This window comes from Giraffa tippelskirchi, chromosome 11, assembly GCF_054371585.1.
Source record: "Giraffa tippelskirchi isolate mGirTip1 chromosome 11, T2T-mGirTip1v1.2.pri, whole genome shotgun sequence".
Taxonomy (NCBI): Eukaryota; Metazoa; Chordata; class Mammalia; order Artiodactyla; family Giraffidae; genus Giraffa; species Giraffa tippelskirchi.
The window spans coordinates 36257026-36280843 of NC_137285.1; the positions used below are offsets into that span (position 1 = coordinate 36257026).

At 38.2% G+C, this 23818-nt stretch overlaps 1 long non-coding RNA gene across 1 annotated transcript; it reads left to right on the plus strand.

Annotated features, from left to right (window-relative positions):
* The first annotated feature begins 990 nt into the window (after positions 1-990).
* On the plus strand, positions 991-12945 carry LOC145527254 (uncharacterized). Its single transcript, XR_014069594.1, has 2 exons — positions 991-1189; positions 11805-12945. It is a non-coding gene; the product is annotated as an uncharacterized LOC145527254 (long non-coding RNA).
* The last annotated feature ends 10873 nt before the right edge of the window (positions 12946-23818 follow it).

The window sequence follows — 23818 nt, forward strand, 5'->3', positions numbered from 1 at the left end:
ATTTTGTAGAAAACCCCCAAGGCAGGGTTTTAGTAGAACAGGTGTTCATTTCTCAATTATGGAAATGAAATCAGGGAATAAGCACTTATAGTGAGCAGGATAGCACCTGTGGTGTTAGAAACCAAGACTCCTTGGTCTTGCTGTTCCATTACCCTCAGCATTCTAGTTCAAGATTCTACCTCATATTTCAAGAGGGCTGTTTGTGCTCCTCCCCTCTTGTCAGTGTTCCAGCCAGCAAGAAGTAGGAAAGGCTGAAGAAAAGGTGGGCCTCTTCCTGCTAAAGATATTTCCAAGAAATTACACTCAGTGGTCTCATGTTTATGTTGCATTGACCAAAGGACCACACTTAGCTGCAATGGAGTCTGGGAAATGTAGTTTTTATTACAGGTGACCACATACCTAGAAAAACCCTGAGGGTTATGTACTTAAGCAAAAAATGGGAAATGTATCTTGCAGAATAACAGTAGTCTCTACCAGTTTTCCTCTTCCTGCTCAGCCTGTCACACGATTCCCTCCATTAAATCTCAGTTGATGATTCTCCTACTTCACCAAAGCTTTTTTGGATATTAGCCATCCCTTTTCTTCAGCTGTTAGAAAAATGACTTCTATGCTTTGGTCTTTATATTTCTGTTCATGATGTTTTTCTCATCTACTAAGTAGTATTCCCTAAGGACCAGGGTCTCATGTATCCCAGTCCAAAGCACGACTACATACCCTAAAGGAATTCCATAAAACCATGACTGAAAGTCAAGAGGTACAGAAATTGGAGATAAAAATAAATATTAAGTGATATTATTTTTTCCAGAATAAGGTTCTTAAGAGATATAAAACCTATCATGTCTTCCTGGAAAGCTGTTCTGCTCCACTGAACAAGTCTCCTGGGTGATAGACTGTGGGGCTTTCCTCTCTCAGAGGCACTGAGGTTTTCCACTTGGTTGTGAGATCACAACAGGTCCTCTGCAGCCTGGAAGGTGAGACCTGAGGGACAGCATCCCTTGATATAAACCAGGGGAGTGCTTGGGAATATCTGTTCACCATAGCAATGCTGGAACATCTCCTTTATGATGGGATGAATAGTTCTTTATCCTCTCAATGTACCAGGGAAAGATGTGAGAATGAATGTGAGTGAGCTGGTAATCTGACTTATATGTTTAATAAACTGATAAATGGAGGAACCATGCATCTAAAGGTAATGATGTAGCTAAACAGAAATCACTTCTCTTGTCTTGCTGTTCTCTACTGATAAGCTGTTAATATTCATAAAGAGCTCTAAACTCCTGGAAACCTAAACTTTAAAATTTTTTTTTTTTTTGGTACATATATTTTTAGAAATACTTATTAATTGAAAGTTCCTAAATCAAGCTATGGTTGTTTTCTGTACAAATTAAAAGCCCATATTTGTGGTAAACATTTTAATAATGGCCATTAATTAGTGCTATAAGACAAAATACAGGACACCCAGTTAAATTTGACATTGGATAAACAATGAGGTTTTTAGTATATGTATATCATATGTAACATCTGGGGCACATTTACACTAAAATTGTGTTGTTTTTCTGAAATTCAGATTTAACTGCGCTGTCTGTATTTTTATTTACTACATCTGGCAACCCTCCCCTTAGTGACTCAAGTCTCCTTCTGTCCATGCCACTTTGTCAGATGGCACTGTGGCTCCTCTCTCAAAACGTAGAGTCTATTTCTCCACTGTGTTGAACTGGGGTTGACTTTGTAACTTGTATTGATCAGTAAAATGTGTGCAAGTTGCAGCACACAGATCTAGACTTCATCCATGGGACTAAGCAATTGTCCAAGGACCATTTATTGAATGCACAACCTGTTCTGCCTCATTTTCGATTACCAAATATTTATAAATGCCTGGGTCTGTTTCTGCATTTTGAATTAAGTTCCACCATCTCAGCAATAGGATTTGAAGATGGTCTTCCTTGATGGCTCAGACAGTAAAGAATCCATCTGCAATGCAGGAGACCAGGGTTCGATCCCTAGGTCAGGAAGATCCCCTGGAGAAGGGAATGGTGGGCAGAGGAACCTGGTGGACTATGTGGACACGACTGAGCAACTAACACTTTCACACATTTCAGCAATATTATATTGTCTTAAATGATACAGATTGATCATAAGACACAATATCTAACAGAGACAATACTTCTTGAGTCCCAGACAAGGAGGGCTCTGTCCCATGTCCCATGTTTTAGAAGACTCACTTATCACAAATACTCAAGCACAAAGGTATTTTGTTTTGTTTTCACCTTGATGTCCATAAAATCTTTTTGGAAGGTTGACTAATCACTTGAGCAAAAGAGAATTATGGAAAGGATTCATGAGCCAAAAAACAATCCCCCAAGGAAGATAAGGGGCCAAAAGCCACAAGTATATGTATAGGAAGGAGAAACTCTGATTTGCCTGAAAACGACAGAACAAGTGTCTCCTTTAAAGTTCACTGCTCCAAATCACTCAAAATAGTATCCAAGCAGGGTTCCCCAATTAACTGTACTTATTCCTCCTCTTTTTCTTGGAAAGTAGTTTTGAAAAGCATTAGAACTGTCTGGATAGCCTGAAGTGGGACTTGAGAAAGGAATCTGTCTACCTTGTGATACAGAGTCAAAAACTTTATGATCACTTTTCCAAAGTTTGACCTCCAGAATCTTGTTCTAAGATGTATCCTGGATTTGTTTCAATTAGATGTGGTAAGACACAGAGACATGGAAATGATTTTCATGAAGGAAGAAATTTATATTCACAGATCCCCAGAAACAGGAGGCATGGCATGCCACGAACGGTCACACAGTGAAGCACCAGGGCTGGTCAGAAGGCAGAGGAACAAGTGAAAACATGGGCAAGAGCCTTCATTGTGGTTTCCATGGGAAGCAATGGGCTAGTCAGGGTAAGCAGGCTAAACAGGTTTCAGAATGTTCAAACTACCGCATAATTGTACTCATCTCACATGATAGCAAAGCAATGCTCAAAATTCTCCAAGCCAGGCTTCAATAGTACATGAACCGTGAAATTCCAGAGGTTCAAGCTGGATTTAGAAATGTCAGAGGAACCAGAAATCAAATTGCCAACATCCATTAGATCATCAAGAAAGCAAGAGAGTTCCAGAAAAACATCTGCTTATGCTTTATTAACTTTGTGTGGATCACAACAAACTGAAAAATTCTTCAAGAGATGGGAGTACCGGACCACTTTACCTACCTCCTGAGAAATCTGTATGCAGGTCAAGGAGCAACACTTAGAACTGACACGGAACAACAAACTGGTTCCAAATCAGGACAGGAGTATGTCAAGGCTGTATATTGTCACCCTGCTCATTTAACTTACATGCAGAGTACATCATGCAAAATGCTGGGCTGGATGAAGCACAAGCTGGAATCAAGATTGCCAGGAGAAATAATCAATAACTTCAGCTATGCAGTTGACACCATCCTTATGGCAGAAAGTGAAGAAGAACTAAAGAGCCTCTTGATGAAAGTGAAAGAGGAGAGTTTAAAAGCTTGCTTAAAACTCAACATTCAAAAAACGAAGATCATGGCATCCAGTCTCATCACTTCATGGCAATTAGATGGGGAAACAATGTAAACAGTGACAGTCTTTATTTTTTTGGGCTCAAAAATCACTGCAGATGGTGACTGCAGCCATGAAATTAAAAGACTCTTGCTCCTTGAAAGAAAAGCTATGACCAACCTAGACAGCATATTAAAAAGCAGAGACATTATTTTGCCAACAAAGTTCCATCTAGTCAAAGCTATGGTTTATCCAGTCATCATGTATGGATGCGAGAGTTGGACCATAAAGAAAGCTGAGCACTGAAGAATTGATGCTTTTGAACTGTGGTATTGGAGAAGACTCTTTAGAGTCCCTTGGACTGAAAGGACATCAAACCAGTCAATCCTAAAAGAAATCAGTCCTGAATATTCATTGGAAGGACTGATACTGAAGCTGAAACTCCAATACTTTGGCAATCTGATGGGAAGAACTGATTCATTGGAAAAGACCCTGATGCTGGGAAAGACTGAAGGCAGGAGGAGAAGGAGGCGGCAGAGGATGAGATGGTTGGATGGCATCACCGAGTCAACGGACATGAGTTTGAGCAAGCTCTGGGAGTTGATGGCCAGGGAAGCCTGGCATGCTGCAGTCCCTGGGGTTGCAAAGAGTTGGACACGACTGAGCAGCTGAACTGAACTTAGTGTGAATAATTTCAACAGGCTCTGGGGTGGAGGGATAGCTCCTAATTGCCTGGTACCTGGCTCTGAGGTGATGCTGGGGCACAGGGATAGTGGCTCAACCTGTAAGAGTTTGATAAAGGAGATAGTAGGAGAGTATGGACTCTGGATTGGTTGATTTGCATGCTTCAGGGAAGTCATTTGCTAGCTCTAGGAATTAGCTCATCCTAGGAGGGGCAGTCTTTCCAGTGTCTGCAAGGACCAAATTTCAAAGCATCATAAATTATAGAAAATAAAAAATACCATTAATACAATTATGTATGCCATTTTTCCCTCTCAACAAAATGTTACTCCTAAAGCCGTATGTTTCACAATTTTTGAAACTGAAATGAGCTTCAAAAGATTATTGGGGAGTTTAAAACTGAACAAATAATTAATCCTTTCTTGGACGAGCTTAGCCCTTGCTATGAAGCATGTCTCATCCTGAGTGGGTGGAAATTTTAAGAATGATTATGAATGAAAACTTCAATGGATAATTTAAAAAATAATATTCCAAAATAAAGTAACTTTAAACCAAGATTCAAATAACAGTTAATAAAAAATTATTCATTGCATGTTTATGATTTGCTTTATTGCTACAAATGTGCAAGTTGTATGCACAAAAATAGAACCCATGCAAAAAATTCATGTGCAAATTGAATGTGATGTTGACTTCAAGTTCAATATGGTACAGATAATTTTGTTTTTGGTACAATTATAACTTTTTATGACTCTAGTGCACATGTCATTGAAAAATATTCTTAGAGGTAATGTTATTCAACATTAAGGGTCATGATCAGAAAAATTAAGGGTCATTATCAGATTCAACTTCTAGGACTATTTTGAAGAGTAGAAGCTGAAAACATCTGAAGACTTATTCATTCAAGTATCTGGTCCCTAGGCAAGGAGGACTGGAAAACCAGGAATGCTTATACTTGGCCTCTGCATGTGGCTTGCCTTCATAACATGGTAGGCTCAGAGTACATACTGTCACTGAAGACCATGACTGCAACCATGAATTAAAAGACACTTGCCCCTTGGAAGAAAAGCTGTGACCAACTTAGACGGTGTGTTAATAAGCAGAGACATCACTTTGTTGACAAAAGTCCATATAGTCAAAGCAATGGTTTTTCCAGCAGTCATGTGCGGATGTGAAAGTTGGACCATGAAGAAGGCTGAGCACCAGAGAATTAATGCTTTTGAACTGTGGTGCTGGAGAAGAGTCTTGAGAGTCCCTTGGACAGCAAGGAGATCAAAACACTCAATCCCATAGGCTTTGAGTTGTAATGTTTTCATTGTCATTTGTTTCTAGAAATTTTTTGATTTCCTTTTTGATTTTTTCAGTAATCTGTTGGGTATTTAGAAATGTGTTGTTTAATATACATGTGTTTGTGTTTTTCACAGTTTTTTTCTTGTAATTGATATCTAGTCTCATAGTGTTGTGGTCAGAAAAGATGCTTGATATGATTTCAGTTTTCTTAAATTTACTGTTGATTTGTGACCCAAGATGTGGTCTCTCCTGGAGAATGTTCCACATGCACGTGAGAAGAAAGTGTATTCTGCATTTGGATGGGATGTCCTGAGATCCATCTCATATAATGTATCATTTAAGACATGTGTTTCCTTATTAATTTTCTGTTTTGATGATCTGTCCATTGGTGTGGATGGGGTGTTAAAGTCTCCTACTGTTACTGTGTTACTGTCAATTTCTCCTTTTATATCTGTTAGTGCTTGTCTTATGTATTGAGGTGCTCCTATGTTGGTTGCATAGATATTTACAATTGTTATGTCTTCATCTTGGATTGATCTCTGGATCATTATGTAGTGTCCTTCCTTATCTCAAAGAAGAAAATGAATAAAAGGAATCCAGATTAGAAAATAAGAAGTAAAGTTCTCACTGCAGATGACATGATATGGTACATAGAAAGCCCTAAAAATACTATCAGAAAATTACTAGAGTTAATCAGTGAATTTAGCAAAGTTGCAGGATATAAAATCAATACACAGAAATCACTTACATTTCTATATACTAACAATGAAAAATCAGAAAGAGAAATTAAGGAATCAATCCCATTCACCATTGCAACAAAAAGAATAAAATACCTAGAATAAACTTACCTAAGAGACAAAGAACTGTACACAGAAAGTTATAAAACATTGATGAAAGAAATCAAAGATGACATAAACAGATGGAGAGATATTCCATATTCCTGGGTAGGAAGAATCAATATTGTGAAAATAATTATACTACCAAACGCAATCTACAGATTCAATATGATCCCTATCAAATTACCAATGTCATTCTTCACAGAACTAGAACAAAAAAATTCACAATTCATATGGAAACACAAAAGACCCCAAGTGGCCAAAGCAGTCTTGAGAAAGAGAAATGGACCTGGAGGAATAAACCTTCCTGATTTGAGATTGTCCAACAAAGCTACAGTCATCAAGACAGTATGGTACTGGCACAAAAACAGAAATATAGACCAATGGAACAAGAAGAAAGCCCACAAATAAGCCCATGCACCTATGGGTACTGTATTTTTGGCAAAGGAGGTGAGAATATACAATGGGGCAAAGACAGCCTCTTCGATAAATGGTTCTCAGAAAAGTAGACAACTTCATGTAGAAGAATGAAATTAGAATACTTCCTAACACCATACACAAAGATAAACTCAAAATGGATTAAAGCCCTAAGTGTGAGACCAGAAACTATAAAACTCTTAGAGGAAAACATAGGCAAAACGCTCAATGACATCATTCAAAGCAAGATCCTCTATGACCCACTTCCTAGAGTAATGGAAATAAAAACCAAAGTAAACAAGTGGGACCTGATTAAAGTTAAAAGCTTTTGCATAGCAAAGGAAACTATCAGTTCAGTTCAGTTCAGTCTCTCAGTCGTGTCCGACTCTTTGCGACCCCATGAATTGCAGCACGCCAGGCCTCTCTGTCCATCACCAATTCCCGGAGTCTACCCAAAGCCATGTCCATTGAGTCAGTGATGCCATCCAACCATCTCATCCTCTGTTGTCCCCTTCTCCTCCTGCCCCCAATCCTACCCAGCATTAGGGTCTTTTCCAATGAGTGAACTCTTCGCATGAGGTGGCCAAAGTATTGGAGTTTCAGCTTCAACATCAGAACTTCCAATGAACACCTAGGACTCATCTCCTTTAGGATGGATTGACTGGATCTCCTTGCAGTCCAAGGGACTCTCAAGAGTCTTCTCCAACACCACGGTTCAAAAGCATCAATTCTGCGGCGCTCAGCTTTTTTCACCATCCAACTCTCACATCCGTACATGACCACTGGAAAAACCATAGTCTTGACTAGACGGACTTTTGTTGGCAAAGTAATGTCTCTGCTTTTAAATATGCTATCTAGGTTGGCCATAACCTTCCTTCCAAGGAGTAAGCATCTTTTAATTTCATGGCTGCAATCACCATCAGCAGTGATTTTGGAGCCCCCAAAATAAACTCTGACACTGTTTCCCCATCTATTTCCCATGAAGTGATGGGACCAGATGCCATGATCTTAGTTTTCTGAACGTTGAGCTTTAGGCCAACTTTTTCACTCTCCTTTCACTTTCATCAAAAGGCTCTTTAGTTCTCCTTCACTTTCTGCCATAAGAGTGGTGTCATCTGCATATCTGAGGTTATTGATATTTCCTGGCAATCTTGATTCCAGCTTGTGTTTCTTCCAGCCCAGCGTTTCTCACGATGTACTCTGCATATAAGTTAAATATGAAAACTATAAGCAAGGAGAAAAGGCAACCCTTAGAATGGGAGAAAATAATAGCAAATGAAACAACTGACAAAGGATTAATTTCTAAAATATACAGGCAGCTCATACAATTCAATACCATAAAAACAAACAATCCAGTCGAGAAGTGGGAAAAAGACCTAAACAGACATTTCTTCAAAGACGACATATAGATGGCTAACAAGCATATGAAAAGATGCTCAACATGACTCATTATCAGAGAAATGCAAATCAAAACAACAATAAGAAATCACTTCACACCAGTCAGAATGGCCATCATCAAAAAGTATACAAACAATAAGTGGTGGAGAGCATGTGGAGAAAAGGGAATGCTCTTGCACTGTTGGTGGGAATGTAAGTTGATACAGCCACTATGGAAGATGGTATGGAGATTCCTTAAAAACCTAGGGATAAAACCACTATATGACCCAGCAATCCCACTTCTAGGCATGTACCCTGAGAAAAACAAAACTGAAACAGACACATGCATCCCATTGTTCACTGCAGCACTATTTACAACAGCTAGAACATGGCAGCAACCTAGATGTCCATCAACAGATGAAAGGATGGAGAAGTTGTGGTACATATACACAATGGAATATTACTCAGACATAAAAAGGAACACCTTTGAGTCATTTCTAATGAGGTGAATGAAACTAGAGCCTATTATACAGAGTGAAGTAAGTCAGAAAGAGAAAGATAAATATTGTATACTAACACATACGTATGGAATCTAGAAAAATGGTACTGAAGAATTTATTTGTAAGGCAACAATGGAGAAACAGCCATAGAGAATAGACTTACAGACATGGGGAGAGAGGAGGAGAGGTTGAGATGTATGGAGAGAGTAACATGGAAACTTATATTACCATATGTAAAAGAGATAGCCAATGGGAATTTTCTGTATGTCTCAGGAAACTCATACAGGGGCTCTGTATCAATCTAGAGAGGTGGGATGGGGAGGAAGTTGGGAGGGAGGTTCAAAAGGGAATGGATATATGTATACCTATGGCTGATTCATGGTGAGGCTTGACAGAAAACAACAAAATCCTGTAAAGTAATTATCCTTCAACAAAAAAATAAATAGATTAAAAAAATCAGTCAGTCCTAAAGGAAATCAACCCTGAATATTCATTGGAAGAACTGATGCTGAAGCCCTAATACTTGGCCCGCTGATGCGAAGAGCCAACTCATTGGAAAAGACCCTGATGCTGGGAAGGACTGAGTGCAAGAGGAGAAGGGGGTGATAGAGGATGAGATGCTGGATAGCATCATTGACTCAATGGATATGAGTCTGAGCAAACTCTGGGAGATGGTGAAGGACAGGGAAGCCTGGCGTGCTGCAGTCCATGGGGTTACAAAGAGTCAGGCATGACTGAGTGACTGAACAACAACTTGGGGTACGTGCTGGCTCAGGGATCAAGTGCACAAGTTCTAATGAGGTAGAAACTATCGCATGTAGTCCAATTCTTTCACTCAGGTAAAGAAACAGATCTAGTCACCTTAAGCAAATCCACTTATGGTAAATAAGCAAAATGGTTTCTTATATTCATAGGGGGATAGATAAATATATCAAGTAATCAGATAGGCAAACGTGCAGACTCCAATGCTGCAGAGAAGGACACAGGAGTCAGTGGTTTTGTTCAGGCCATGCTCCAACTAGGAGGGCAGAAAGACCTGCTGAACAAGCCAGGTCAGAGCAGTTCTGAACAGAATCAGCTGTTGGTGAGGGGTGTCTGACAAAGAATGGGAGGCTTAGTGTTTACGTTTGCTTCTGTTCTATAATACCTGTGTGAGCACTTTCACCTATGGCCTACAAAACCTAAAGTATGCTAGACTTTTACGGAAAAATGAGTCATGTAAGGCAAGGCAGCGCCATCCATCCAGAAAGGGAAAGCTTAGCTAACTAGACTAGAACCAATACCCTCTAAGCCAAGTAAGCCCAATTTTATTTCAGGCAAATATTTAGACCTAAGATTTTCTGGGACGACAGGTATTGCCTCAAGTAGAGTGCAGAGAATACATCTGAAAAGTACTTAGAATCAGGAAAATGCATAGCTATCACTATGTGATACATGTCCGCAGGCAGAAGCGCCTAATTTCGGAAGTGATTTCCTATGTTAGGCTCCATCTCTTGTGAAGCAGGAAGTTCAAGTTAGCGGATGCTGCAAAGGTGAAAACAGAACCCTCAACCAAAGAGCAAGCATAGCTTTTACTTATTATGACCCATGTGAGTTAAGCAAAGTAAAACATGATACTATGAAGTTAATTTAAGTAAGAGATTTGTGTGTCATGCTAAACAGTCAAATTTGTCTGTTCAACAAACGACCCCTAAATTAGCATTGCAAGTCGACAACAATTTTATTATTCTTGTGAGTTCTGTGGGTTAGGAATTTGGAAAACGGATGGCACTGAAGGCTTGACTCTGCTCCGTGATGTCTGGGTCCTCAGCTGGGAAGACTCAAACGCAGGGACTGCCTTTAGATGATGAACTCTGGCCAGTGATGATAGAGAAAGGGGGGGAAAGTTCATCTCTGTAGTTAAGTAGGTATCATAGGGAAAAAAATGCAAGAATCTTAGAAATGATTTTCATTTCTTATTTAAAGCACTCTCCTTCTATGGCACCGTTGTAATATGAACTTATGTAGAAATGGGACCACCTTTTCTGACCTACCCTCGCAAGTCACACAGCTTATTTTGTGTCTCATTCTGTTGGTTCCATATTCAAGGAGGTGGTTCATGGACTCCACCTTTTGATTAGGGTAAGGGTTATGTGAAGATGAGAATATGAGACAGAATAGATTTTTGGAAAATCCAGTCTGCAACTCTATATGATTTCTAGCTGCCTGTGAGATTCAGCTACTCAGGTTCCATAAGTCAACATGACTCAGGGATACTTAAAATAGAAACTTAGCATTTACCATCATCATCCTAATTTCATTTTCATCCCTGTGGTCCTTAACTTTAGTAATATTCTATAGTTGTAAGGCTAACAAAGAGTGGAATGTCAATTTTCATACTAATTTAGCTGTATGTATGTATTTGTGTGTGTATATGTGCGTGTGTGTATTTTATAGTTTTCCAGAACTGAAGAATACAATGTATTGAATATAGAAAGTGTATTATTAATTAAATCAGCATGTTATGTTTACTTTGACAGAGAGTTTAATGATCAAGAAATATTTTTCCATCTAATTGAAAGTAATAATCATGCTTTAGATTTCAATGAAAACAGGAGTCATAGTAAGACACTTAAAGAAATTATGTAATTTTATGATTATGTTTCAGAATCTGAAAAATGATTTCAGGAGATGTAAAGTGATTTATTCAGCCAATGTTTGTTGCAAACCATTTTCCTTCAGGTGGTGTTAGGTTGGTGCAAACACAATTGCAATTTTGCACTGCTGGCATTTGCATTTGATATTGGAATAAGTTAGGGCTCCCCTGATGGCTCAGGTGGTAAAGAAACAGCCTGCCAATGCAGGAGACCCAGGTGTGATCCCTGGTCAGGAAGATCCCTGGGAGAAGGAAATGGCAACCCACTCCAGTATTCTTGCCTGGAGAATTCCATGGACAGGGGAAGCTGGTTGGCTACCGTCCATGGGGTTGCAAAGAGTCAGACATGACTGAGCTGTAACACTGCTAATACTGCTACTATTGGAATACATTCTTAAATAAATGTAGTTATGTTATACATCATTTTAATGTGCATTTCTTGCTTTATTTTTTTTTTTACTAATGACATTACTTGCTGCTTATTTATATTTATTTTAGACTATAGAAATGTTAGACAAAAAGCAAATTCAAGTGATTTTTTTATTCTAGTTCAAAATAGGTTGTAAGGCAGCAGAGACAACTTGCAACATCAGCAACACATTTGGCCCAGGAGCTGATAATGAATGCACAGTGGAATGGTGGTTCAAGAAGTTTTGCAAAGGAGAGGAGACCCTTGAAGTTGAGGAAGGTAGTGACTGGCCATCAGAAGTTGACGATGACCACTTGAGAGCAATCACTGAAGCTGATCCTCTTACAACTACTCAAGAAGTTGCTGAAGAACTCAACATCAGCCATTCTATGGTCATTCAGCATTTGAAGCAAATTAGAAAGTTGAAATGGAGAAGGAAATGGCAACCCACTCCAGTGTTCTTGCCTGGAGAATCCCAGGGACGGGGGAGCCTGGTAGGCTGCCATCTATGGGGTCGCACAGAGTCGGACACGATTGAAGTGACTTAGCAGCAGCAGCAGAAAGGTGAAAAAGCTTGATAAGTGGGTGTCTCATGAACTGACCGAACATCAAAAGAAAAATTGTCATTTTGAAGTGTCTTTTCTTATTCTATGCAACAACAATGAACTATTTCTTAATCGGATTGTGATGTGCAATGAAAAGTGGATTTTAGATGACACCAGGTGAAGATCAGCTCAGTGGTTGGACAGAAAAGAAGCTCCAAAGCTCTTCCCAATGCCAAACTTGCACCAAAAAAAGGTCATGGTCACTGTTTGGTGGTCTGCTGCCAGTCTGATCTACCACAGCTTTCTGAATCCTGGCGAAACCATTACATCTGAGAAGTATGCTCAGCAAACCAATGAGATACACCAAAAACTATCATGTCTGGATCCGGTATTGGTCAACAAAAAGGGCCCAGATCTTCTCCATTACAACGCCTGACTGCATGTTGCACAACCAATGCTTCAAAAGTTGATTGAATTGGGCTACAAAGTTTTGCCTCATCTACCACATTCACCTGACCACTTGCCGACCAACTATCACTTCTTCAAGCATCTCAAACAACTTTTTGCAGGGAAAACTCTTCCACAACTAGCAGGAGAAAGAAAATGCTTTCTCAGAGTTCACTGAATCCTGAAACATGGATTTTTATGCTACAGGAATAAGCAAACTTATTTCTAGTTGGCAATAAGTTGTTGATTGTAATATTCCCTATTATAAAGATGTGTTTGTGTCTAGTTATAGTGATTTAAAATTCATGGTCTGAAACTGCAATTACTTTCATACCAACCTAATACGCTGGGCATTGGGCCTACAATGGTCAGTCAAACCTGAAATGATGCCTTTTTTTCAGGAAACTTCTAGTCTACCTAATCTGACTTCCCTGGTGGCTCAGACGGTAAAGCGTCTGCCTCCAATGCAGGACACCTGAGTTCAATCCCTGGGTTGGGAAGATCTCCTGGAGAAGGAAATGGCAACCCACTCTAGTATTCTTGCCTGGAAAAATCCCATAGACAGAGAAGCCTGGTGGGCTACAGTCCATGGAGTCACAAAGAGTCGGACACGACTGAGCAACTTCACTTTCACTTTCTAGTCTACCTGGGTAGTAGATTTGGGAATGGGTATTGATAGTTGTCATATAAATATACACATACATGAACATACAGTTACAAGTTGTAATAAGTAAAGGGAAAAAAAAAAGACTGAAGACCCCATCAATTCAGTTCAGTTGCTCAGTCATGTCTGACTCTTTGCGACCCCATGAACCACAGCATGCCAGGCCTCCCTGTCCATCACCAGCTCCCAGATTTTACCGAAACTCATGTACATTGAGTCAGTGATGCCATCTAACCATCTCATCCTCTGTCATCCCCTTCTCCTCCTGCCTTCAATCGTTCCCAGCATAAGGGTCTTTTCAAATGAGTCAGCTCTTCACATCAGGTGGCCAAAATATTGGAGTTTCAGCTTCAACATCAGTCCTTCCAATGAACACCCAGGACTCATCTCCTTTAGGATGGACTGGGTGGATCTCCTTGCAGTCCAAGGGACTCTCAAGAGTCTTCTCCAACACCACAGTTCAAAAGCATCAATTCTTCAGTGCTCAGCTTTCTTCACCGTCCAACTCTCACATCCATACATGACCACTGGAAAAACCATAGCCTTGACTAGACGGACTTTTGTTGGCAAAGTAATGTCTCTGCTTTTAAATATGCTATCTAGGTTGGCCATAACCTTCCTTCCAAGGAGTAAGCGTCTTTTAATTTCATTGCTGCAGTCACCATCTGCAGTGATTTTGGAGCCCCCAAAATAAAGTCAGCCACTTTTTCCACTGTTTCCCCATCTATTTCCCATGAAGTGATGGGACAGGATGCCATGATCTTAGTTTTCTGAATGTTGAGCTTTAAGCCACCTTTTTCACTCTCCTCTTTCACTTTCCTCAAGAGGCTCTTTAGTTCTACACTTTCTGCCATAAGGGTGGTGTCATCTGCATATCTGAAGTTATTGATATTTCTCCTGGCAATTTTTAAGAGAGCATGAAAAGAAGCATTCATTTAGATTAGATGAATCAGGGAAGAAATATTTGAGAAACTGACATTTGTTAATATCTGATGATGGTAAATCGTCACTACTGTGGCAAATTTAGGAGAAAAACTTTTTTGATAGAGGGAAGAAGGCTCTGAATCAGATTAAACTTTGTTTAATTTTATTTCCCTTTCCTTTATTGTTTTATTTTATTTTACTTTATTTTAGGAACTGTAAAATGAGGAAATACTGAAGAGTTTTAAGCAGAGAAGTGAGATCTTCACATTTGCATTTTAAAAAGCTCTCTGGTTGCTGCTGTATAGAAAATAAATCAGAGCAGCACAAGAATGAAACTGTTTTTTTCTAGTACACTTGTGAGAATAAAAACAAAACAAAACTGGGGATATAATTTATCAAGAAGAAGAAAAAAAGGACCTTCTCAAATTTATAATTGCTTAGAAATCACTCAACCCATAATCTTATCTGAGAAGTTTGAAGGATAGTATGAGTCTATACCTAATACCATAACTGGAAAATTCCCCATGCTACTACTTCTTGTAAAGTTTCTGAGTTTTTACCTTTGCACATACTGTTAATTACAACTCTGGAGAAAGCTTTCCTCTCTTTCATTTTTGAAATCTTAACCATCCTTCAAGTTGCAAATTAAATGCTTCCTCCTCCAGGAAAGCCTGATATCCCTAACCGAATATGTCCTCCTTCCTAACTCTAGCTCTCTTGAGCTTACTTTTAAATGTTCCCTATGTCATTTTTCTGTTGAGTGCAGACTTAAATTTGCTTGTATAGTACACTATTCTGGGTTCCTTTCACTGTTGGAGACCCCAGTGCCTACACAGTGTCTGAAGGAGAGGTGATATTCAACAAATGAATTAATATACACTGAAATTTACATCCTGAAATTGATCATAAAGAAACATGATTTTCTATTTTTTTCAGGATTGAATTATATTATGATTTCTTTTTTATGTCATCTCCTACAATCAATTTCCTATCATGTACCTTCAACAGTGTCTCTGTAAATGTTTACTAACTTAAATTTAAACATGACATTTTAAATTTATCTTAAGAGTGATTAACTAGGATTTACTTAAGTAATATGCACTCTTTTCTTACCACTATTCTAAAGAAAAATCTGTATGGTTAAAACTGGCATTAAAAATAACACAAACTCACAAAACAAGTGAAAATTAATCTTAGATATTATTTTCTATTCTTAGATACCACCTAGCTAAGTAAATTGTTTAAACTGGTGCCCTTTTATGAGTTCAAGTTATCATCCTATCATATGACTCTAAGTCTGTTTGTATCATTTAGATTTCCAGTTCAACTGAATCACTAGGGGATTACTTGCAAGTCTAGAATTATGAAGTATTATGTAATATTATTTGGTGTTTAGAATTCAATCAATACACATTTGAGATTAAAAAAAAAGATGCTTAATTCAGGAAGATGTAAAGTTCACATCCTTGTAAGCTCTTTATATGGTCCATAAGGAGCTATAACTAAATGACACATCCACAGAGAATCTTATTAATGTTTGTTCAGGGCTTGTTCAGTATAATCTAAGCACCACAAAATCTCTTATAGATACTACCTTGAAGTTTACTGTTTTAAGTGTTATGAGTATAATTTACAGTATACTTACAGTACTGACGTTTGCTTCTAAATTTATTAAACTTAAATAGAAAAGAGACAGTGCTCATTTTTGTGCAACAGTACATAAGGAAATAAATAACAGGGTCATTAAACTCTCTTTAGAATTTCTTCTTTTTGCATAAGTATTATTTGTATTAAATAGGTATCCAGCTCATAATTTCTGGTTATGGCCATTTCCACAGTTCAACTTCATGATTTTATAATGGCTTAAACATAGCAGTACTCAGTATGGTATAAAAACAGCTATTTAGTAGAGTAAGGGTTGAAAAAAGCAATGCAATAAGTCACAGTGCTTTGAATTTCTTCCTGGTTCCCTCACTCCCAATTACATCATCTTTTTTTTTTTTTTTCTATAATAAAGAAAGAACACAACATAAGAAAACCTGTTTTCTTCTTTTCTCAGTAATCATGTTAGGTGGATCAATTAACCTTGTTGTTTTGTTCCCTCCTCTCCATAGACTGCTTCCAAGTAAAAGAAATGATAAAATCAGCATTCCACTGGGTCACTAGCAATGCCTCAAAACTTAAGTCAGTGAACTTATTGGGTGATTTGCTTTAAAATTATGGTTATTATTCAGTTTTATTTTTGTCTAGGCCAATTGCAAATTAACATGTGGAGGAAGGATTAAGTATTTTACCTGCTTGCATCAGAAGTACGTTAAGAGAACTCCTGGATAATATCAGGTAATAGATAATTAGTTTGGCACTCGACCAGAGTGAGGTCCAGTCATGAGTATTTTATTACTTTTGAACACAAGTGAGCATTCAGCTGTGGGGTCAACTCAGATACCTGAAAAACAGCTACTCTGGCACATTTACAACCTTGTGAACAAATTTATGCAATTTTACATCCTTTTGCTGATTCACCTGGAAAGATCATTATGTATGATAATGAATTTAACAGATGAAAGTCAGTAAATGCTTTTGCATACTGTCACTTTATATCATAAGGAAAGATTTGGCATTTTCTCACTTAGGCATGTCCAGCCTCATGTGATATACATATTAGAGATGTAACCTTTCTTTGGATTGAAAACTTCCCTTGATTAGTTTTCCTTTGAATATTGTATGTATTCAACCAGAGTATTTCTATCCTGAGCCAAGCATAGATATTAACCAGATATCTTTGAATAGTCAGGCTAAAATGGTGATGCAGAAGTTATTTCTTTTTTTCTTGTACTTGAAATTTCAGCTATCCAGCTGAAGCTCTAATTAGAACATTCTCTATATGAGGTTAGGATTGGGGTGAAAAGAGGAATTGGAGTGAATAAAGAAAGTTGCAAGTAGAGGATCTTTTCTTCGTTCAGTATCTTGTGTACTTCTGGAATGAATTCCAGGTTATTCATTTGGATATTCTAAAATTCACCAGTAAATCTAAAGTAGCTAAACAAACCCACTTATTGAGAAGGAGATCACTGAAACACACTGCAGAGAAGACCAAGAAATAAACAAAGAAGAATCAAATAATAAAATTTCCAGAAGAAAATAAAACAACATATATCCATAGCAATTGCAAATTCTCATGTACAAATGACAAGAGTAGGAACATGGAAGAAAGTTGAGACATACACTTGAAAACCCTGTTGGCACAGTAGGAAAGAAGAAGGTGAAGACCAAAGAAGGAATGAAACAAAAAAAGTTGGAATTTCATGGTAGGTTCAAGTTACTTTGTTAAAGAGTGACTTTTTCACACCAGTGGGATTATTAGCTCTTTGGGTTTTTAGCTGTCTTGTTGATATACAAAAAAGGAAATGAGATTTAGAAATCACTTGGATATCTTTTATGTTAATTCCTGAATGTCATTCTTTTTGTACTTTTTAAACCATCACAAATAAGCATTAAGATGAGTGGTCAAGCAGACAACCCGTTGGATTTGAATCTTGACTTTACAGCTTACCTTCTCAATATCTAAGCTTGTATGCCTTAGTTTGCGCTTCCCTGGTGGCTCAGTCGGTAAAGAATCCGCCTGCAGTGCAGGAGATGCAACTTCCATCCCTTGGTTGGGAAGATCCCCTGGAGGGGGGTATGGCAACCTACTCCAGTATTCTTGTGTGGAGAATCCCTGGACAGAGGAGCCTGGTGGGCTACAGTCCAGGGGTCACAAAGAGTCGGGCATGACTGAAGTGACGGAGCACAGATGCACGCATGCATGCCCTAGGTTTCTCATCTGAAAAATGAGAAAAAAAAGGGTATAGTAATATCATCTCTCTCTTAGAATTACTATGTGCCTTAAATGAGTTAATACATGTTAAACTCTTGAAAATAGTGCTTACAACACAGTATTATCTTAATTGTATTATTTTGGCATGAAATATTGTAAGACAGTATATATTGCTGTTCCCATCTTCAGACTCATATAAATTATTTTTTCTTTATAAGGAATCTCAAGGAACTTACAGGTTGTAAGGTATTTCCTTGATTTTTTTGGTCCTGTTTATATTTGAACTGAAAAGAAGATGGTTTTTTAAAAATTATTTAAATTATGGAGATGATGAGACAATCATTTAGCGCTTTCTTATACATAACTAGAAACAAAAGGAGGTAGTTTGGTATTGTCAGCATAAAATTTTCATGTATTACATTCTCTGAATTCAATTTTCCTTATTTGAAATCGCTTTGCACAAGAGTGGTCAGGGAAAATGCGTGGAATGAGTTTGATTAGAAATTGAAATAAATCTGCTGAAAATCTAAAATTCATGTTGGTTTATCACATTCTTTCTATACTCTAACATGCCTCAAGGAGTGATACTGGGTGATTAGAATGGGTGGTTTATGAAAGCAGCTGGTGTGGGTTTAACAGTTTAAAACTGCACTGAGAGCAGAAACCAATATCACATATGTTTTAGCTTAATCACATATGAGTTAGCTTAATCTCTTGATATGAACTGAACTTATTTGGAAAGAGTTAATCAGAAGTCACAATGCATTCATGTATGCAACAGTGATTGGCCATAGCATTAACTGACAAAGAAAAGTACATTATTGAGAAAGAATGTTTTTTGCAGCTTTTGTTTCTAGAATTCTCCATGTGACTAGCAACAAAAAAGTTTTGCTTTTTTTCCCACAACAGTAGAAAAAAAAAGGCATGATTGTTAATACTACTATCTTTGCTTCTATTGCTTCCACCCAATCAACACTACAACAATAATAGCCTTGATTAAGTGGCTACTGTGACAGGCCCATGTTAAGAGCATTCAAATATATTTTCACATAATCCTTACAAGAATTTTCTAAGGTAGTCACTTAACAAGCTCATTTTGAGTGATAAAATTAAATAGAGCTGTGAAGTTATTAAACCAAAGTTACCCAAATAGTAAGTAATAGAGTTGGGAGTTGAATCCATTCTTATATCGCTACAAAACCACATGCACTTTCTATTGTATAAAAGATCCCCATAATTTTGTATTTCACATGTCTTTCATTATGGAGATTGATCAAGATGGCAGAATAGGAAGATACAGAACTGCCCCCCCCCCATGAAAACATCAAAAATACATCTACATGTGGAACAATTCTCACTGAAAACTAACTGGAGACTGGTAAAAAGATTCCTATAAAACAGAGTTGGGGAAAAATATTTGCAAATGATATGACCAATAAGAGGTCACTATCTAAAATATATAATTAGCTCATACGATTTGATATCAAAAGAATAACCTGATTAAACAATGGGCAGCATATCCGAACTGACGTTTCTGAGGGCGTGCAGACAGCCACCATGCACGTGAAATGATGCGCGACATTGCTAATTATCAGAGAAACGCAATTTAAAACCATGAGATAGCAACTTATACCTGTCAGAATGACTAGCATCAAAAAGTCTACAAATAACAAATGTCGGTGAAGGTGTAGAGAAAATGGAACTTTTGGGTGCTGTTGGTGGGGATGTAAACTGGTACAGCCACTATGGAAAGCAGTATGGAGGTTCCTCAAAGAAAAACTATAAATTAATTATCACTGCTGCTGCTGCTGCTAAGTCGCTTCAGTCCTGTCCGACTCTGTGCGACCCCATAGACGGCAGCCCACCAGGCTCCCCCGTCCCTGGGATTCTCCAGGCAAGAACACTGGAGTGGGTTGCCATTTCCTTCTCCAGTGCATGAAAGGGAAAAATGAATGTGAAGTCGCTCAGTCGTGTCCGACTCTTAGCGATCCCATGGACTGCAGCCTACCAGGCTCCTCCGTCCATGGGATTTTCCAGGCAAGAGTACTGGAGTGGGGTGCCATTGCCTTCTCCGTTAATTATCACATGATCCAGTAATTTGAATCCTGAGTGTATATCCAAAGAAAATTAAAACACTAATTTGAAAAAATAGAGACACGGATGTAGAAAACAAACTTACGGTTACCAGGGGGTAAGTGGGAGAGGGATAAATTGGGAGATTGGGATGGATATATGCATACTACTATATATATAAAATAGATAACTAATAAGAACCTGCTGTATAGTACAGGGAACTCTACTCAATACTCTGTTATGTCTATTCAATATTATATAATGGTCTATATGGGAAAAGAATCTTTAAAAAAGAGTGGATATATGTATATGTATTACTGATTCCCAGGTGGCGCTAGTGGCAAAGAACCCACTTGCCAATGCAGGTTAGATGGAAGAGACACGGGTTTGATCCCTGGGTGGGGAAGGTCTCCTGGAGGAGGGCACAGCAACCCACTCCACTGTTCTTGCCTGGAGAATCCCATGGACAGAGGAGCCTGGCAGGCTGCAGTCCATGTGGTCATATAGAGTAGGACACAACTGAAATGACTTAGCACACTTGCATTACTGACTCACTTTGCAGTATACCTGAAACTAACAATATTGTAAATCAACTACACTCTAGTTTAAAAAAAATAAAAAATAAATGTACCTCAGTGGAAGCAACCCAGTGTTCATTAACACATGAATGAACGGATAAAGATGTGTTTTATGAATATATAAAGTGGAATATTACTCAGTCAGAAATTCCATTTGCAGCAGTGTGGATGGACCTAGAGAATTTTATACTTAGTGAAATAAGTCAGATAGAGAAAAACAAACACTGTATGTTATCACTTACATGTGGAATATAAAAAATGAAAAACATATAGTGGATCTAGTTTGTTTTCTGTGAGTCAGTTTCTGTTTTGTTATACATATTTTTCATTTTTTATATTCCACATGTAAGTGATAACATACAGTATGGGGAGAGACAAGAGGGGGAGGCAAGATGGGGTAAGGGAATAAGAGATACAATTATTATATATAAAATAGATAAGCACCAAGGATATATTGTAGAGCCCAGGGTAATATAGATAATATTTTTTCATAACTTTTAATGGAGTATAATGTATATAAATATTAAATCTCTTTGTTTTACACTTGAAACTAATATAACACTTTAAATCAACTATACTGCAATTAAAAACACAATTGTCTAATATTAAAAGTATTAAAAAGGTAATTTTTAAACGACCCAGAATAAGTCTATTGATTATTAATGACCAGCTTAATGATAAATCAATTAATAAAGTAATCACTAAGTTCCAGATTAAGAAAAGATTTGAGGTTATCTTATACATGAATCTGCCAAAAAGACTCTAAATGAAAAAAGAATTCAACATTGTACACATAAATGAAGTGTTTCCCAAAATGCTCTCTCTCTATATAAAGCTATACAGATAAAGTACATTTTATGATTTTGCTTTTCTGGTTTGTTCTTAGATTTTCAATATAGCATTTCTAAGTTCCCTTCTACCATCAAATATTACTACATGGAGTCAGCTAAGTAACTCGTCTTTCTCAGAATGGAGCAGTAAAAGAACTAGGCTGTGTCTACCAGCTTAAGGACAGTAATATATATGATTTAAATACTCTCAATAACACCAGAAAGAATGATGGGATGGAGCCAAAGCAAAAACGATACCCAACTGTGGATGTGACTGGTGATAGACGCAAAGTCCGATGCTGTAAAGAGCAATATTGCATAGGAACCTGGAATGTTAGGTCCATGAATCAAGGCAAACTGGAAGTGGTCAAACAGGAGATGGCAAGAGTGAACGTTGACATTCTAGGAATCAGCAAACTAAGATGGACTGGAATGGGTGAATTTAACTCAGATGACCATTATATCTACTACTGTGGGCAAGAATCCCTTAGAAGAAATGGAGTAGCCATCATGGTCAACAAAAGAGTCCAAAATGCAGTACTTGGATGCAATCTCAAAAACGACAGAATGATCTCTGTTCGTTTCCAAGGCAAACCATTTAATATCACGGTAATCCAAGTCTATGCCCCGACCAGTAATGCTGAAGAAGCTGAAGTTGAACGGTTCTATGAAGACCTACAAGACCTTCTAGAACTAACACCCAAAAAAGATGTCCTTTTCATTATCGGGGACTGGAATGCAAAAGTAGGAAGTCAAGAAACACCTGGTGTAACAGGCAAGTTTGGCCTTGGAGTACAGAATGAAGCAGGGCAAAGGCTAATAGAGTTTTGCCACGAAAACACACTGGTAATAGCAAACACCCTATTCCAACAACACAAGAGAAGACTCTACACGTGGACATCACCAGATGATCAACACCGAAATCACATTGATTATATTCTTTGCAGCCAAAGATGGAGAAGCTCTATACAGTCAGCAAAAACAAGACCAGGAGCAGACTGTGGCTCAGATCATGAACTGCTTATTGCCAAATTCAGACTTAAATTGAAGAAAGTAGGGAAAACCACTAGACCATTCAGGTATGACCTAGATCAAATCCCTTATGAGTATACACTGGAAGTGACAAATAGATTTAAGGGACTAGACCTGATAGACAGAGTGCCTGATGAACTATGGACAGAGGTTCGTGACATTGTACAGGAGACAGGGATCAAGAAAATCCCCATGGAAAAGAAATGCAAAAAAGCAAAATGGCTATCTGAGGAGGCCTTACAGATAGCTGGAGAGAGAAGAGAAGCGAAAAGCAAAGGAGAAAAGGAAAGATATTCTCATCTGAATGCAGAGTTCCAAAGAATAGCAAGGAGAGATAATAAAGCCTTCCTCAGCGATCAGTGCAAACAAATAGAGGAAAACAACAGATTGGGAAAGACTAGAGATCTCTTCAAGAAGATTAGAGATACCAAAGGAACATTTCATGCAAAGATAGGCTCGATAAAGGACAGAAATGGTATGGACCTAACAGAAGCAGAAGATATTAGGAAGAGGTGGCAAGAATACACAGAAGAACTATACAAAAAAGATCTTCACGACCCAGATAATCACGATGGTGTGATCACTCACCTAGAGCCAGACATCCTGGAATGTGAAGTCAAGTGGGCCTTAGAAAGCATCACTACGAACAAAGCTAGTGGAGGTGATGGAATTCCAGTGGAGCTACTTCAAATCCTCAAAGGTGATGCTGTGAAAGTGCTGCACTCGATATGCCAGCAAATATGGAAAACTCAGCAGTGGCCACAGGACTGGAAAAGGTCAGTTTCCGTTCCAATCCCAAAGAAAGGCAATGCCAAAGAATGCTTAAACTACCACACAATTGCACTCATCTCACATGCTAGTAAAGTAATGCTCAAAATTCTCCAAGCCAGGCTTCAGCAATACGGGAACCGTGAACTTCCAGATGTTCAAGCTGGTTTTAGAAAAGGCAGAGGAACCAGAGATCAAATTGCCAATATCCACTGGATCATCGAAAAAGCAAGAGAGTTCCAGAAAAACATCTATTTCTGCTTTATTGACTATGCCAAAGCCTTTGACTGTGTGGATCACAGTAAACTGTGGAAAATTCTGAAAGAGATGGGAATACCAGACCATCTGACCTGTCTCTTGAGAAACCTGTATGCAGGTTAGGAAGCAACAGTTAGAACTGGACATGGAACAACAGACTGGTTCCAAATAGGAAAAGGAGTACGTCAAGGCTGTATATTGTCACCCTGCTTATTTAA